This window comes from Macaca nemestrina, chromosome 15 (genome assembly GCF_043159975.1).
Source record: "Macaca nemestrina isolate mMacNem1 chromosome 15, mMacNem.hap1, whole genome shotgun sequence".
Classification (NCBI taxonomy): domain Eukaryota; kingdom Metazoa; phylum Chordata; class Mammalia; order Primates; family Cercopithecidae; genus Macaca; species Macaca nemestrina.
In genome coordinates this window covers 87,518,002-87,534,897 of record NC_092139.1, presented here as the reverse complement: position 1 = coordinate 87,534,897, position 16,896 = coordinate 87,518,002, and the positions used below count along the sequence as shown (strand labels likewise).

At 44.4% G+C, this 16,896-nt stretch overlaps 1 protein-coding gene across 2 annotated transcripts in view; it reads right to left on the bottom strand.

The window, feature by feature from the left end:
- Window positions 1-16,896, bottom strand: part of LOC105480668 (phosphatidylinositol 4-kinase alpha) — a 146,876-nt gene that overhangs the window by 128,160 nt on the left and 1,820 nt on the right. The window contains exon 1 of one of the 2 annotated variants that reach the window (XM_071080047.1): window positions 4,479-4,498. The exons of the other annotated variant lie outside the window; for it this stretch is intronic. The gene's annotated coding sequence lies outside the window, so the exon portion shown is untranslated. Of the gene's footprint in view, window positions 1-4,478; window positions 4,499-16,896 lie in introns of those variants that run through there. 2 annotated transcript variants of the gene reach the window in all.

Below are 16,896 nucleotides of genomic sequence, written 5' to 3'. Positions count from 1 at the left end.
TGAGGCAGAAGAATCACTTGAACCCAGGAGACAGAGGTTGCAGTGAGCCAAGATCGTGCCACTGCACTCCAGCCTGGGTGACACAGCAAGACTCTGTCTCAAAAACAAACAAACAAACATACAAAAAACAAACAAAAAAACACTACCATAAACCCCAAAGAGTCCATGTAACCAATAAGTCATAATTATTTTTTAGTTAAAAGATCACAGGACATCTCCAGCTGCTGAAACGATTGTACACATGCCCCTCAAAACACACAAACTCTGAGTAATATGAGCTAAGGGTTAAAACTATATATACTCAGAGGGGGTAAGACACAATGGCTAAAGTTTGCATTTTGGTGTTAGGACAGTCTAAGTGGGTGTCCCCACCTCCTGACCACGAACAGGTTACCTAAACCAACCTGCAGTAACAATGCCTCACTGACTCTTTTAAAAAATCAAATGTGGCCGGGCGCAGCGGCTCACACCTGTAATTCCAGCATTTTGGGAGGCCGAGGCGGACAGATCATGAGGTCAGAAGTTTGAGACCAGCCTGGCCAACATGGTGAAACCCCGTCTCTACTAAATACAAAAAGTAGTCGGGCATGGTGGCGAGCACCTGTAATCCCAACTACTCGGGAGGCTGAGGCAGGAGAATTGCCTGAACCCAGAAAGTGGAGGTTGCAGTGAGCTGAGATAGCACCACTGCACTCTCCAGCCTGGGTGACAGAAGGAGACTCCATCTCAAAAAAAAAAAACCGGCCAGGTACGGTGGCTCAAGCCTGTAATCCCAGCACTTTGGGAGGCCAAGACAGGTGGATCATGAGGTCAGGAGATCGAGACCATCCTGGTGAACACGGTGAAACCTCGTCTCTACCAAAAAAATACAAAAAACTAGCAGGGCAAGGTGGCGGGTGCCTGTAGTCCCAGCTACTCGGGAGGCTGAGGCAGGACAATGGCGTAAACCCGGGAGGCGGAGCTTGCAGTGAACTGAGATCCGGCCACTGCACTCCAGCCTGGGCAACAGAGCGAGACTCTGTCTCAAAAAAAAAAAAAAAAAAATTCAAATGTGTGAATCAGCTAGGACTGAACACAGCACATATTAAGTGCTCAATAAACATTATCTATTGTTACTGCATATGCTATAATAGTGGCCAGTGGAAGGCAAAAGCAGGCAATGAGATTCAAAGAATGCTGACTAATGAGTCAACACTGAAGCAGAGGGAAGAAGTGGCCCTATCAAAGCCTATGTACTTTGCTCTGTCCTGTGCAATACTTTATCAATACCCTGTACTAAAACACAGAAGATACACTCCACTACAAACCTGGCAGATGAAACTAATGTGCTAGAAGACAGCACAGAGACTTGAAAAATCGTCAAAATTGGCATAACATCATTATTTCTCCAACAATAGTGCCTGAAAGACAACTTTTGATAATGTGATCAGGGAGGACCTCTCTAAGAAGGTTCCTCAAATTGGGATCTGATCAAGGAAGCCAGAACAGGAAAGGCTGCTGCTGCAGCAGCACAGTGGAAAAGAGGAAGCAAGGAGGCCCAGGAGTTCAGGCCCAGGCAGAGAAGGTCCCCAGAGGGCCCCACAGGCCAGGTCAAAAGCCTGAATTGTACACTAATAACAAATACATGGAGGCCTTAGGGCATCAAGTTTAGAACTGAAATCTAGAAGAATCCCTCTGGCTGATGCACAGAAAATGGATTTTGGAGGACAAGAGTGAAAACAGAGAGACAGGTGAGGAGAGCCCTGCAGTAGCCGAGGCAAAGATGGTAGCATGGTAACAATCGACGAGTACAGACAGAAACAGACCAGTTCAGGATATGTTTTGGAGGAAGAGTTAACAGGGCTTGATGATGGACAGGATATGGAAGCAAGGGAAAGATTACTTTAGCTGCCTCTTTACCACACTAGAACGTATCCAGGCTAGGTGCATGGCTCATGCCTGTAATCCCAGCACTTTGGAAGGCTGAGGCAGGAGGATCACTTGAGCCCAGGAGTTTGAGACCAGCCTGGGCAACATAGTAAGACCCTGTCTCTACAAAAGATGACAAAATTAATCAGCTATTGTCAGAGGTGTGTGAACCAGAGCAACTCCATCCTGAATAGGGGCTGGGTAAAATGAGGCTGAGACCTACTGGGCTACATTCCCAGACAGTTCAGGCGTTCTAAGTCACAGGGTGAGACAGGAGGTCAGCACAAAATACAAGTCATAAAGACCTTGCTGACAAAACAGGCTGCAGCAAAGAAGCCCGCTAAAACCACCAAAACCAAGATGACTGGTCTCGAACTCCTGATCTCAGGTGATCCACCTACCTCGGTCTCCCAGAGTGCTGAGATTACAGGCATGAGCCACCGCGCCCAGCCACCAAGGCTTTCTTTTTCACATACAGCATAAGAATGGATTTCCTCTCTCAGGCCAGGTGCTCTGGGTTGGGCTCTAACAATATCCCAGGATCAGAATTCAGCATCATCAATACAGTTTAGCCATACTGCCAGGGCAGGTGTCACCCTACCAGTAGAAAGAACTGAAGGCAGCATTTTTTACCATCCTCAATTCCTCTAGACTGCCAGGGCCTCCTCTCCTTCAAATGCCCAGAGGGGCTCTGGGGTACTCTGACTTCAGACTTTCCTCCCCTATCTCCATCCAACTAAAAACATTTAAATAGAAATCATCTGTGACCATTCAGAAATTACTCTAAAAGCTAGGCACAGCTTTAAATGTGAAGCAAAGATACCAAAAAGAACAACTAACTCAGAGACCCATGTAATGATTCCATGATTTAAGCACTACACTGGCATGCCATGTTTAGGCAGAATAATGGCACCTCAAAGATGTCCACACCCTCAATCCCCCGGAATCTGTGAATATGTTACTTTACATGGCAAAAGAGACCTTCCAGATGTAATTAAATTAAGAACCTTGAAAAGGAGGGATTATCCTGGATTATTTAGATAGGCCCAGGGCAATCGCAAAGGTCATTAAAAGGAGAAGAGATAGACAGAAGAAGGGGTCAGAGTGATGTGAGATGGGGGCTTGGCCAACCATTGCTCCTTTTGAAGATGAAGGAAGGGGCCAGGAATCAAGGAATGTGGGCAGCTCTAGGAGCTGTAAAAGGCTTGGAAATGATGGTTGGGTGCAGTGGCTCATACCTGTAATCCCAGCACTTCGGGAGGCCAAAGTGGGCAGATCACCTGAGGTTAGGAGTTCAAGACCAGCCTGGCCAACATGGTGAAATCCCATCTCTACTAAAAATACAAAAATTAGCCAGGCATGGTGGTAAGCCCCATGGCAGGCACCTGTATTCCCAGCTACTCAGAAGGCTGAGGCAGGAGAGTTGCTTGAACCCAGGAGGTAGAGGTTGCAGTGAGCTGAGATTGTGCCACTGCACTCCAGCCTGGGCAACAGAGCAAGACTCCATCTCAAAATATATATATATATATTTTTAAAAATGAAAAAGGCTTGGAAATGAGTTCTCCCCTACGGTCTCTAGAAAGATATACAGCCCTGCCATCACCTTGATTTTAGTCCAGTGAAACATAGGTTGGGTTTCTATCTACAGAACTGTAAAATTATAAATGTATGTTATTCTAACAAGAAGTCTGTGGCAATTTATTTACAGTAGTAATAGGAAACTAATGTAATTGGTCACAGGTAATTAAACAAAACTCAAAGCCTGTTGGACTGCCTATAAAGAAAAGTATCAAACTGAATAATCAGATTACAGGCAAGAGGCGGGGCACAGTGGCTCACACCCGTAATCCCAGCACTTTGGGAGGTCGAGGCAGGCGGATCACATGAGGCCAGGAGTTCGAGACTATCCTGGCCAAAATGGCAAAACTCTATCTCTACTAAAAATACGAAAATTAGCTGGGTGTGGTGGCCAGGGCCTACCCAGCTACTCGGGAGGCTGAGGCACAAGAATTGCTTGAACCCGGGAGCCAAAGATAACAGTGAGACGAGATCGTGCCACTGCACTCCAGGCTGGGCCACAGAGCAAGACTCTGTCTCAAAAAAAAAAAAAAAAATTACAGACAATATTTATTTCCTTCTTTATTCTTTTCTGTATTTACCATATTTCTATAAAAAATATTGATAACTTTAAAATCAGAAAAAAATACAGGCAGGCATGGTGGCTGACGCCTGTAATCCCAGCAGTCTGGGAGGCTGAGGTGGGAGGGCTGCTTGAGCCCAGGAGGTCAAGACCAGGATATGCAACATGGTGAGACCCTGTCTCTACAAAAAATTTAAAAATTAGCCAGGTGCGGTGGCATGCCCCTGTAGTCCTAGATGCTCAGGAGGCCAAGGAGGGAAGATTGCTAGAGGATTGCATGAGCCCAGGAGGTTGAGGCTGCAGTGAACTGTGATCACACTACCGCACTCCAGCTTGGGTGACAAAGCAAGACCCTATCTCCAAACAAAAAAAGAAAAAGAAAAGAAATACAGAATATACACAAGTTCAGGTGCTCCACTGATATGCTTACCTGAACTGCAGGCCTGAGGATCACTGACAACTCCCAAACATATGAAGAAGTGTAGGTATAGGGCTGGAAGAGGTTGCAGATGCAACCAGTAAATGTCCACTTTCAGGCAGGCCATGTGTTATTCTATCCCTGTTTTACAGGTTAGGCAACTAGGTCCAGATAAGTTAAGTGCATCTGAGGCAACAGGCTCCTAACCAGACCTTCCTTCTTATTTTGTCTCTTCCTACTCCAATATTTCCACTTCTGGTTCATATACTTTCAATGGTTCCCCATTGCCCAATGAACCCTCAGTGCACACTCCCAGTCCCAAAACTTCTCTCATAAACCCAGGCCGCTATGTATCAACTCTCATTTCTCCCTGCCTGGCCTTTTCCATGGTTTTGACCCATCTGAAACGTTTTGTTCAACCTGCTGTATCTCCCCTATAAAAATTCAACCCATCCTTCCAAGATCCATCTCAACTGTCTCACGCCTCTCAAACATTTTCCAGACCTCAGCAACTTGACGTAGTATCTCCCATCATACTTCTCAATAGCTCACATAGAACTCTGTATTTCTCAAGATAATCACCTTCCTGACATCTCAGAGTTACTTGTATACTTATGCTCTTACTGCAGAGAGGACTGTGACCTCCTCATCACTCCACTGCACCCTGCACATTTCAGAACTTTAACAACTACTTAGTGCAACTAAAGCGGCCAAGGTCACAGCATTTGATAAGGTGAGGAGGAAAGAAAAGAGGTAAGGGCTACTAGAAAGCAGGGTTTAACTACACTGTGATACTTGTCATATAGTCAGTACCAGGCACAGTGCTGGCATGCAGTTGACACTGAAAAAGTTTCTGCTGCCTCACTGAATGAATGGAGGGATGGGTAGAAGAACTCTCAAATGAAGTAATATATAATGTACAATCACTCCCTCCCGAGTGTTACAATCCAGCAGAAGTTACAAAACTAATAAAAATGACACAACTAGCAAATAACACAAGTCAGAAACTAAATGACAGAGGGCCCTGAAAGCCTGGTGCAAAATACTCTTGGAAACTGGGACTCTTATGAGAAAGATATTTGAAGACTTGAACCTGGGTCCTATAGAAATCGTCACACCCAGTTCTGGTGGGTGCCATTCTCCAAATAATGACAGCTAACACATATTGAGCATTTATCATGTGTTCATCTGTATTATCTTATTTAATCCTCACAACAGCTCATTAGGTAGCTATTACTAATCATCCTCCTTTTACATATGATGAAACAGACACAGAGAGGTCAAAGTCCTAAGGCAAGATAAAGCATTAACTCTATAGTCTTTGAAAAAAATGAAAAGAAAAATAACATCAAATGGCTTTTCAGAATCAGAATTTTACAATAAACTAGCAAGTTGTTCGTTTTTAGGGTCTTAGGGGGAGTGGGTCATTATAAAAAGTCATTAAGCTCAAAATCTGACCACGATGGCCAGGGTTTTTCCCATTTACAAAAAGGATCCAGAGGGGTTCTACCTACCACTTTCTTTTTTTTTTTTTTTGAGACGGAGTCTCGATCTGTCGCCCAGGCTGGAGTGCAGTGGCGCGATCTCGGCTCACTGCAAGCTCCGCCTCCCGGGCCGACGCCATTCTCCTGCCTCAGCCTCCCGAGTAGCTGGGACCACAGGCGCCCGCCTCCGCGCCCGGCTAATTTTTTGTATTTTTAGTAGAGACGGGGTTTCACCGTTTTAGCCAGGATGGTCTCGATCTCCTGACCTTGTGATCCACCCGCCTCAGCCTCCCAAAGTGCTGGGATTACAGACGTGAGCCACTGCGCCCGGCCTACCTACCACTTTCAAAAGGTTGTTAAGCCAATGGACCACAGGGAGGCAACAGATACGACTGACTTAGACTCTGATAAGAACTCTTGGCAGTACTTTAACCCAAGGATATTAAAAGACAGATAGCTCAAAGATGTGAATTTTGACTGCCAAGGTAAGGAAATGCTAAACCAAGGAGAAAATAAGATTCTTAATTGTAAGTCTGGATGACTGGGCAGAAAATTGTAGATGAGAATCAACCATAACAGAGGGTATTTGTAAGGTATTTAGGTCAAAATAAAGCTACAATAATAGCATTACAAAAGTTGGATAATTAAATGATTTTTTTAAAAGAGTACTACTTGTTATTTAAAACCTCTGGGAACAGTCTTTCTGGAGAAAACAAAATTCCCTGAGAACGAAAGACTAAGATTTAAGTATCAATGGTATATTTTTCTGTTAAAACCATTTGTAATTGTGTTTCTCAAATGTACTGCCCCCTCAGACAAAAAAATATTGAACATAAGTTGACATTTTCAAAGTGACTCAGAGCTATCATGATAAAGGTGACTGTGACATGATACACATGGACCTACAAATGTAAATGGAACAGCACCTGCTCCTACAAGCACCCTGGATCAGACTTTCATTAGAGATGCTCTTTTGAGCTGAGTGCGGTGGGAAGTGCCTGTAATCCCAGTTGCTTGGGAAGCTGAGGTGGGAGTACTGCTTGAGCCTAGGAGTCTGAGGCTGCAGTAAGCTATGATTGTGCCACTGCACTCCAGCCTGGGCAACAGAGCAGAATCCTGTCTCCAAAAATACAAAATAAAAAAGATGCTCTTTGGTCATCTTTGGACAGATTCATGGCCTTCTAACAAACAAATTCAGCAAGGTTACAAGATACAAAATTAAGATAGGAAAATCAGCCGGGCGCAGTGGCTCACGCCTGTAATCCCAGCACTTTGGGAGGCCGAGGCAGGTGGATCGCCTGAGGTTAGGAGATCGAGACCATTCTGACTAACACGGTGAAACCCCATCTCTACCAAAAATTAAAAAAAAAAATTAGCCGGGCGAGGTGGCAGGCGCCTGTAGTCCCAGCTACTCGGAAGCCTGAGGCAGGAGAATGGCGTGAACCCGGGAGGCGGAACTTGCAGTGAGTCGAGATCACACTACTGCACTCCAGCCTGGGTGACCGAGCAAGACTCCATCTCAAAAAAAAAAAAAAAAAAAAAAAAAAAAACGAAAATTAGCCAGGCATGGTGGCGTGTGTCTGTAGACCAAGCTGATTAGGAGGCTGAGGCGGAAGAATCGCTAGAACCTGGGAGGCAGAGGTTGTAGTGAACTGAGATCTCCCCAATGCATTTCAGCCTAGGCAACAGTGCAGGCTCAAAAAAAAAAAAAAAAAAAAAAAAAAAAGAAGAGGGGGGTGGGGGGGCCAGGCGCGGTGGCTCACGCCTGTAATCCCAGCACTTTGGGAAGTAGAGGCAGGTGGATCATGAGGTCAGTAGTTTGAGACCAGCCTGACCAACATGATGAAACCCCGTCTCTACTAAAAATACAAAAAAATTAGCTGGGTGTGGTGGCACATACCTGTAATCCCAGCTACCCAGGAGGCTGAGGCAGGGGAATCACTTGAACAGAGGAGGCGGAGGTTGCAGTGAGCTGAGATCACGCCACTGCACTCCAGACTAGGCAACAGAGCAAGACTCCATCTCAAAAAAAAAAAAAGTAATAGCTAATGGATGCTGGGCTTGATACATAGGTGATGAGATGATCTGTGCAGCAAACCACCATGGCACACATTTAACAAACCTGCACATCCTGAACATGAACCTAAAATAAAAGTTGAAGAAAAATGAATAAATAAAAATCTAAAAAGAAAAACAACTGTAATAATCTCAGCACTTTGGGAGGCTGAGGCAGGAGGATCGCCTGAGCCCAGGAGTTTGAGACCAGTCTGGGCAACATAGTGAGACTCTGTCTCTACAAAAAATTTTAGAAATTAGCCAGGAGGCTGGGTGCAGTGGCTCACGCCTGTAATCTCAACACTTTGGGAGGCTGAGGTGGGTGGATCACTTGAGCCCACGAGTTCAAGACCAGCCTGGGGTACATGATGAAACCTGAGACCAACCTGGAGTACATGGTGAAACCCAGTTTCTACAAAAACTAGCCAGGCCATGGTGGCTTGTGCCTGTAGTTCCAGCTACTTCAGAGGCTGAGGTGGGAGGACTGCTTAAGCCTGGGAGGTCCAGGCTATAGTAAGCTGTGATAATACCACTGCATACCACTGCTCTCCAGCTTGAGTGATAGTGAGACCCTGTTTAAAAAAAAAAAAAAAAAAAAAACAATTTCATTTAAAATAGCATCAAAAAAAAAAAAAAAGTAACTTATGAATAAAAACAAAAGAAGTGCAAAACTAAGAAACATTGCTGAAAGTAAAGAAAACCTAAATAAATGGAAAGGCATCCCACGTTCATAGATCAAAAATAGTTACCATTGTTTAGATGGCAATATAGGCCGAGCACAGTGGCTCACACCTATCATCCCAGCAGTTTGGGCGGCCAAGGTGGGTGGATCACCTGAGGTCAAGAGTTCAAGACCAGCCTGGCCAACAAGGCAAAATCCTGTCTCTACTAAAAATACAAAAATTAGCCAGGCATGTTTGTGCACACCTGTAGTCCCAGCTACCTACAAGGCAGAGGCAGGAGAAATGCTTGAACCTGGGAGGTGGAGGTTGCAGTGAGATGAGATTGTGCCACTGCACTCCAGCCTGGGTGACTGAGAGAGACTCCGTCTCAAAAAACAAAAAAAAAGGACAATACAGCAATACAGTCCAAACTGACCTACAAATTCAACACCATCCCTATCAAAACCCTAGGTGAGTTCTTTGCAGAACTAACAAGCTAACCCTAAAATTCCCATGGCAATTCCAGGGACCCAGAATAGCAAAAACTATCTTGAAAAGGAAGAACAAAGGTGGAGGACTCATTCTTCCCAATTTCAAAATTTGCTACAAAGCTAAAGTAATCAAAACAGTACACGAGCCAGCATCAGGAAAGACATATAGACCAAATAAACCCTCACACTTACAGTCAACTGATTTTTGACAAGGGTTCCAAGACCCCTCAATGGAAAAAAGAACAGTCTTTCCAAGAAATCGTGCTGAGACAAGTGGATATTCACATGCAAAAGAAAGTGGACCCCCATCTCATATCAAATAAAAACTTAAAATGGATCAAAAACTCAAATGTAAGAGCTAAACTATAAAACTGCTAACAAAAAACACAGGTGTAAGTCTTTGTGACCTTGGAATTGGACAATGGTTTCTTAGATACAACACCAAAAGCACAGGGGACCAAAAAAAAAAAAAAAAAAAATGACAAAATGGACATCATGGAAATTTAAAACTTTTGTGGTTCAAAGAACACCATGAAGAAAGTGAAAAAGCCCACAGAACGGGAGAAAATATTTGCAAATCATATATCTTAAGACACTTGTATCTAAAATACATAAAGAACTATTATAACTTAATTAAAAAAAAACTACAATTTAAAAATGGACAAAGGATCTGAATAGATATATCTCCAAAGGAGATCTACAAATACCCAAAAAGAGTGGCTGTTCTAGGATAGAATAGGCTGGCTCAACATCATTAACCATCAGGCAAATGCATATCCACAACAGAATAATAAGATCCCACTTCACATCCACTAGGATGGCTATAACTGGAAAGACAGACAAACCAGAGTGTTGGTGACAACGTACAGAAAACAAGCTTTCTGTACACTGTTGGTGAGAATGTAAACGATGTAGTAACTTTGGAAAGCAGTCTGGACTTCCTCGAAAAGTTAAACCTAGAGTTACTGTATGGCCCAGCAATTCCACATCTAGTTAAAGACCTAAGAAAAATGAAAATATGTCTACAGAAACACTTGTACATGAATTTCCATAGCAGCGTTATTTATAATAGTCAAAATGTAGAAACAATCCAAACATCCACCTACTAATAAATGGATAAAATGTGGTATATGCATACAAATACTATTCAGTAATAAAAATGAAGTAATGAGATGCTACAACATGGATGAACCTTGAAAATATGCCAAGTAAAAGAAACCAATCACAAAGAACCACATCTTATATAATTCTATTTCTATAAAATGTTCAGAATAAATCTACAGAGACAGAAAGTAAACTAGTGGTTGCCTAGGGATGGGGCTGGTAGGGCTGGAGGGTAACAGCAAGATTTCTTTTGAGGGCAAAGAAAATGACCTAAAAATGATCATGGCGATGGATGGACAACTCTGTGAATACACTAAAAATGATGAATTGTACATTTTAAATGGGTAAATTTTATGGTATGTGAATTATATCTCAAGAAAGCACTACTGAAAAACCTAGCCTCAGAAGGATCAAATTAAACGACAGCAACTACCTACCAGAACAAGGCCCAACATTCCCTAAAGGAAGACAACAAAAATCTAAACACTCAGGCCAGGTACAGTGGCTTGCCTGTTAACACCAGCACTTTGGGAGGCCGAGGTGGGTGAAATCACTTGAGGCCAGGAGTTCAAGACTAGCCTGGAACCCTGTCTCTACTAAAATACAAAAAATTAGCTGACTGTGGTAGTGCACGCTGAAGGAGTCCCAATAGGTCCCTGGGACTATATACTCATTAAAAATTTTTTAAATTTTGGCTGGGTACAGTGACTCATGCCTATAATCTCAGCACTTTGAGAGGCTAAAGTGAGTGGATCACTTGAGCCCACGGTTTCAGATAAGCCTGGGCTCTTAAGATAGTAAGATCCCATCTCTAAAAAAATTTATTTTTTTTACTTAGCCAGGTATGATGTGCACACCTAGAGTCCCAACTACTTGGGAGGCTGAGGCAGGAGGATCCGTCAAACCCAGGAATTCAAGGTGGTAGTAAGTTACGATCACGTCACTGCACTCCAGCCTGAGTGAAAAAGCAAAACTGTCTCCAAAAAAATGTAATTTTAATTTTAAAAAATGTCTAGGCCAAGCACAGCGGCTCATGCCTATAATCCTAGCACTTTGGAAGGCCGAAGTGGACAGACAGTTTGAGTCCTGGAATTTGAGACCAGCTTGAGCAACACAGTGAGACCCTACCTCTATTTTTTTTTTAATGTCTATTTATCCACCCCTCTAATGCCAGCGCCTAGCACAGTGCCTGCAACACAGCAAACCCCCAAAGACTTATCATATGAATGGATGGTGCCATCTGTAGCTTTTATAATAGTATAGCCTTGGTTATCTTTTTTTTTTTTTTTGAATCGGAGTCTTGCTCTGTCACCCAGGCTGGAGTGCAGTGGCGCAATCTCGGCTCACCGCACCACCTCCTGGGTTCAAGCAATTCTCTTGCCTTAGCCTCCCAAGTAGCTGGGATTACAGGTCCATACCACCATGCCCTGCTAATTTTTGTATTTTTAGTAGAGACAGGGTTGCGTCATGTTGGCCAGGCTGGTCTCAAACTCCTGACCTCAGGTGATCTGCCTGCCTCAGCCTCCGAAAGTGCTGAGATTACAGGCATGAGCCACTGTGCCTGGCTGGCCGCCTTGGCTATCCTGAATCCAGGCTTCCAGACCAGCTTGAAACACAGAAAAACATTCAGGAAAAGAGAATGGCTTCTGCAGCAGAGACAGAGCCTCTCAGGACTCAATAAACAAACGCAAATGAGACCTGAGGATTTCTGCCTCAACCCTGTATTTGTCAGTTTACCACACAAATGAAAGTAGTGTTCTGGCCGACTTGGCAATGTTCATGAAAGGCCAAGCATTTCTCCAGTATGCCAACATATACAACAGAAGCAAATACAAAAATAGAAATATAAATAAGCAATCACGAAGATAAAATACATAAATTTCAGCAACTGACGTCAATGATGGAAATAGCTGCTGGTGAGAAAGATTAGAGGCAACCACATCTCCAATGAGTGCAAACTGCAAACACAGACAGCAGAAAAGAGAATCTGCAGTAAGGAGTAAGAAATAGAACATTTCTGCCCCCTGGGGAGGCAAACAGCTGGTGACGCAGGAGGGCACCGAGGGAAGGCTACGTGAAGACAGAGGGAGAAAGGGACCTCAGAAGGAATCAACATTGCTGACACCTTCATCTTGAACTTCTAGCTTCCAGAATGAGGAGGAAATACATCTGTGTTGTTTAAGCCAGTCTGTGGTACTCTGTTATGGCAATCTAGCAAACTAACAGTTAATATGGTATGGTTACAGGTAAAGATTTTTTCTTCTTCCAATTTCTTCTTAAAATATTTTAAGAGTTGACTTAATAATAATGATTCTGGCAACATGTATACCCTCCGCTGACCCTCATTCTCTCTCTCCTCTCAATCTACAGATGGCTGTTCTTTTTTTTTCTTTTTTTTTTTTTTTGAGACGGAGTCTGGCTCTGTCGCCCGGGCTAGAGTGCAGTGGCCGGATCTCAGCTCACTGCAAGCTCCGCCTCCCGGGTTTACGCCATTCTCCTGCCTCAGCCTCCCGAGTAGCTAGGACTACAGGCGCCCGCTGCCTCGCCCGGCTAGTTTTTTGTATTTTTTTAGTAGAGACGGGGTTTCACCGTGTTCGCCAGGATGGTCTCGATCTCCTGACCTCGTGATCCGCCCGTCTCGGCCTCCCAAAGTGCTGGGATTACAGGCTTGAGCCACCGCGCCCGGCCCCGGCTGTTCTTAACACAGTCGCACAAAGGAAAGGGAAAGAGGATGGGAAATTCTCAGCTTCCTGATGCTGAAAAAACGCCACCACTATGATTTTTACTCCACGGCACACCACTCTAAAGTACCACTCTAACGTACACACTGAATAACCATGAACTCCAGAAAGCCCACTACCCTAAGCACCAAGCCACATATTCTTCCAACTACAGATTAGAATTAACTCATCTTATGGAGCACATATGGCCACCAAGAAGGGTTCAGCCTGTCCCTAATGCCACAGTGCCATTTAAACATCAGATCAGGCTGGGTGCAGCAGCTCACGCCTATAATCCCAGCACTTTGGGCGGCCAAGGCAAGAGAATCACTTGAGCCCAGAAATTTGAGACCAGCCTGGGCAAAATGGTGAGACTCCGTCTCTATTTTCTTTCAAAAATCAGATCAATAGTTAGCTACGACACCTCAGGATTCTGGCATTCTAACTGAAGAAAACAAAGAGAACATTTTAGGACATGGAAAAAGGGCTCTGATCAAAGCCTCCTGAGGGTGGGGAGAGGAACAGAAGCTCTGCCCATGACTCTTGGTATCCCAGGATCGAGGGTCCACTGGTTTAACACAGGCCTACAGAGGAGAGACAGAAAACAGGCCACTGAACTTCCCTGACGAAAAGGAAGATTAGCCAGGCAGAGCCAGGAGGAAGCTTGGTAGGGGTGGCTCAGCAACATTCTGAAGACAGGTGAGAACCAGGAAGGCAGAACGAGACTAGCGGGCAGATAGAAATCAGGAAGGAGGAGTCTGGAAGCCAACTGTATATGGAGATCCCTATGTTGAAAAGCCTCACTTTCTTTATTGTCTATTTTTTTCTTCTTATCTTTCTCCCAGAGGGAGAGGGGCTGAGCACTGGGTAGGACTTGGTTCAACGGGCTTCACAGAGAGAGCGTCCTCTGAGGTGGGTTCCAATCCTGGGGGTGGGACCCCAGTCTAAAGCATAGCCTAGCAGGAAAAGCTCAAACTCAGACATGGATCAGAACAGATGCTCAAGGGTCCTGGTTTTGGCTATGGGAACATGGCAGGAGTCTAGTTTGAAATATGAGAGTAGATGGGATCTTGGCCAGGTTGGAGTAGCTCATGCCTATAATCCCAGCACTTTGGGAGGCGAAGGCAGGAGGATCCCTTAAGCCCTGGAGTTTGAGACCAGCTTGGGCAAGATGGTGAGACCCCCATGTCTATTTTAAAAAAAAAAAGGGCCGGGTGCGGTGGCTCAAGCCTGTAATCCCAGCACTTTGGGAGGCCGAGACGGGCGGATCACAAGGTCAGGAGATCGAGACCATCCTGGCTAACATGGTGAAACCCCGTCTCTACTAAAAAAATACAAAAAAATAGCCGGGCGAGGTGGCAGACGCCTGTAGTCCCAGCTACTCGGTAGGCTGAGGCAGGAGAATGGCGTGAACCCGGGAGGTGGAGCTTGCAGTGAGCTGAGATCCGGCCACTGCACTCCAGCTTGGGTGACAGAGCGAGACTCCGTTTCAAAAAAAAAAAAAAAATTAGATGGGATTTCATTGGTTTATTAAAGAGGAAAAAAAAGAGTAGATGGCAGACTTGTAGCAAGGTTGACTTGCTGCTTTTCACTTGAGCAACCAAATTAACACTGCTTCTGATTTAACTGGTCTAGTCGAAAGTAATTTTTTGTTTTGTTTTGTTTTTTTGAGACGGAGTCTCCCTTTGTCACCCAAGCCAGAATGCAGTGGTGAGATCTCGGCTCACTGCAACCTCCACCTCCTGGGTTCAAGCAATTCCCTGGCCTCAGCCTCCCAAGTAGTTGGGATTACAGATGCCCGCCACCACGCCCGGCTAACTTTTGTATTTTTAGTAGAGAAGGGGGTTTCATCATGTTGGCCAGGCTGGTCTCGAACTCCTGACCTCAAGCGATCAGACTGCCTCAGCCTCCCAAAGTGCTGGGATTATGGGCGTGAGTCACTGCGTCCAGCCTAAGGTAATTTTTTTTTTAAGTAAAGTCCACAGAGCAGTAATAGGCTTGGTTTCACAGACTGGGATTAGAGTAAGTGACTAAAGTAAACACAACTGTGGCATGTAGAGAGACAAAGGTAGGGAAGGTTATGTCATTAATGTACCTCAAGTGTCACTAAAACCATGTCAGGGCTGCCTGAGTTACCAATGTCTGAGCTGAGATGCAAGGTCTGGTTCTGCAAACTTAGCCTTCCCCAGGTCAACCCCATCTAGATCAAGCCCCACACAGTCCTCCATCTCTCAGGAAGAAAGAAAAGAAAAGAAAATAGAAGAAAAGAGAAGGGAAAGAGGGAAGAGAGAAGGGAGGGGATTGGGTTTTAAACACACATCTCCTGCCATTAAGTATCCATCTTTATTATTTCAGGTGCGTCCTCTAAAATTCCTTTACTCTTAAGAACAAGAAACTTTTCCTTGGGAATGCTAAAGGCTTTTTGTGAATTGCTTTAAAATAGAGGAATGTAGTAAGACACATATCATAGGACTATATATTAACAATGATCTCTAGCATAATCAAGTTGCAAGATCTTAGATGAGGATAAGAGGAATTCACATATACTTAATGGGTTCAGCCACTGACAGAAGCCTCCTCTATGAAATAAGTTGCTTTAGGGGGCCCCCAGACTGCCCACATGTATACAGCTGTACTCATGGCTACATTTTTCACAGTGAATGGATATCAGCAATGGGAAAAGACCTCAAGTGTCACTAAAAGCACGTCAGGGCTGCCTGTAGAAACCCATGCACAGGCTTCCTTCTGTTCTCTCCCTCCTCTGAGGATATACATCAAGCTTGCTCCTTGCTACAGCAGCAAAAAAATTCAATACATGCATGCAAAGTTTGTGCCCAGGAAAGTCCATTAGAGAATCAGCACCCTAAATTTTTAATTTAGGCACCACCAGCCTAGCAATCAGATTCCCAGAAGGAAATCAGGTACAACAAAAAAGTGATTGGTAAATGTTGCCAATGAGACTGAAGTACTTCTTAAAGTAAGAGGCATTAGGGAGCTGCCAACCTGTGGCTATGGCTGTGTTCCTTGCAAAATAAAATTTTTTTTTTTTTGAGATGGAGTTTCGCTCTTGTCGCCCAGGCTGGAGTGCAATGGCGCAATCTTGGCTCACTGCAACCTTCGCCTCTCAGGTTCAAGCGATTCTCCTGCCTCAGTCTCCCAAGTAGCTGGGATTACAGGCACGCACCACCATGCCCAGCTAATTTTGTATTTTTAGTAGAGACAGGGTTTCACCATGTTGGCCAGGCTGGTCGCGAACTCCAACCTCAAGTGATTCGCTTGTCTCAGCCTCCCAAAGTGCTGGGATTACAGGCATGAGCCACCACGCCCGACCATAAAATATAATCTTGACAACTGAAGCAGTTATTACTACAAAGCTAAGAATGTTGCAATTACAGAATGTTCTCAAGACTGGTGAACATGGCTGAAGAAGGCAAATTGAGCTCAAGGTGCCCTTTTCTGAGTTACTGATGGAAAGGGTGCTACCACTGCTGGAGCTGCAAGACCAGCTTCTCAAAGATCATCCAATTTCCTGCATTCTCTTCTCACTTCTCCCAGAATCCAGCAATCAGACATAAGATATACTTGTTGGCTCTCCTGCTAAGAAGCGAATGTGCTGACTAGCTAGCATGAGTTTGATTTAATAAAACAGCACTATGCTGCATTAGTCAGACTACCTAATAACAGTGATCATACATTAGATACCCACAGGCCTTTCTGTTCATCTTCACAATGTTTCCACTAAGTACTATCTTGTATTGACAGAAGATAGCAAAGTATCAGAGAAGGGAACTGACCTGTCTAGAGTCACACTAGTGCAAGAAACTGATACAGGATTTAAATTCAGAGGTCCTATTTTCCAAACTCATGTCCTTTCCATTGCATTGCACTCCCTCTTTAGCTAGAAGTCAGGTTAG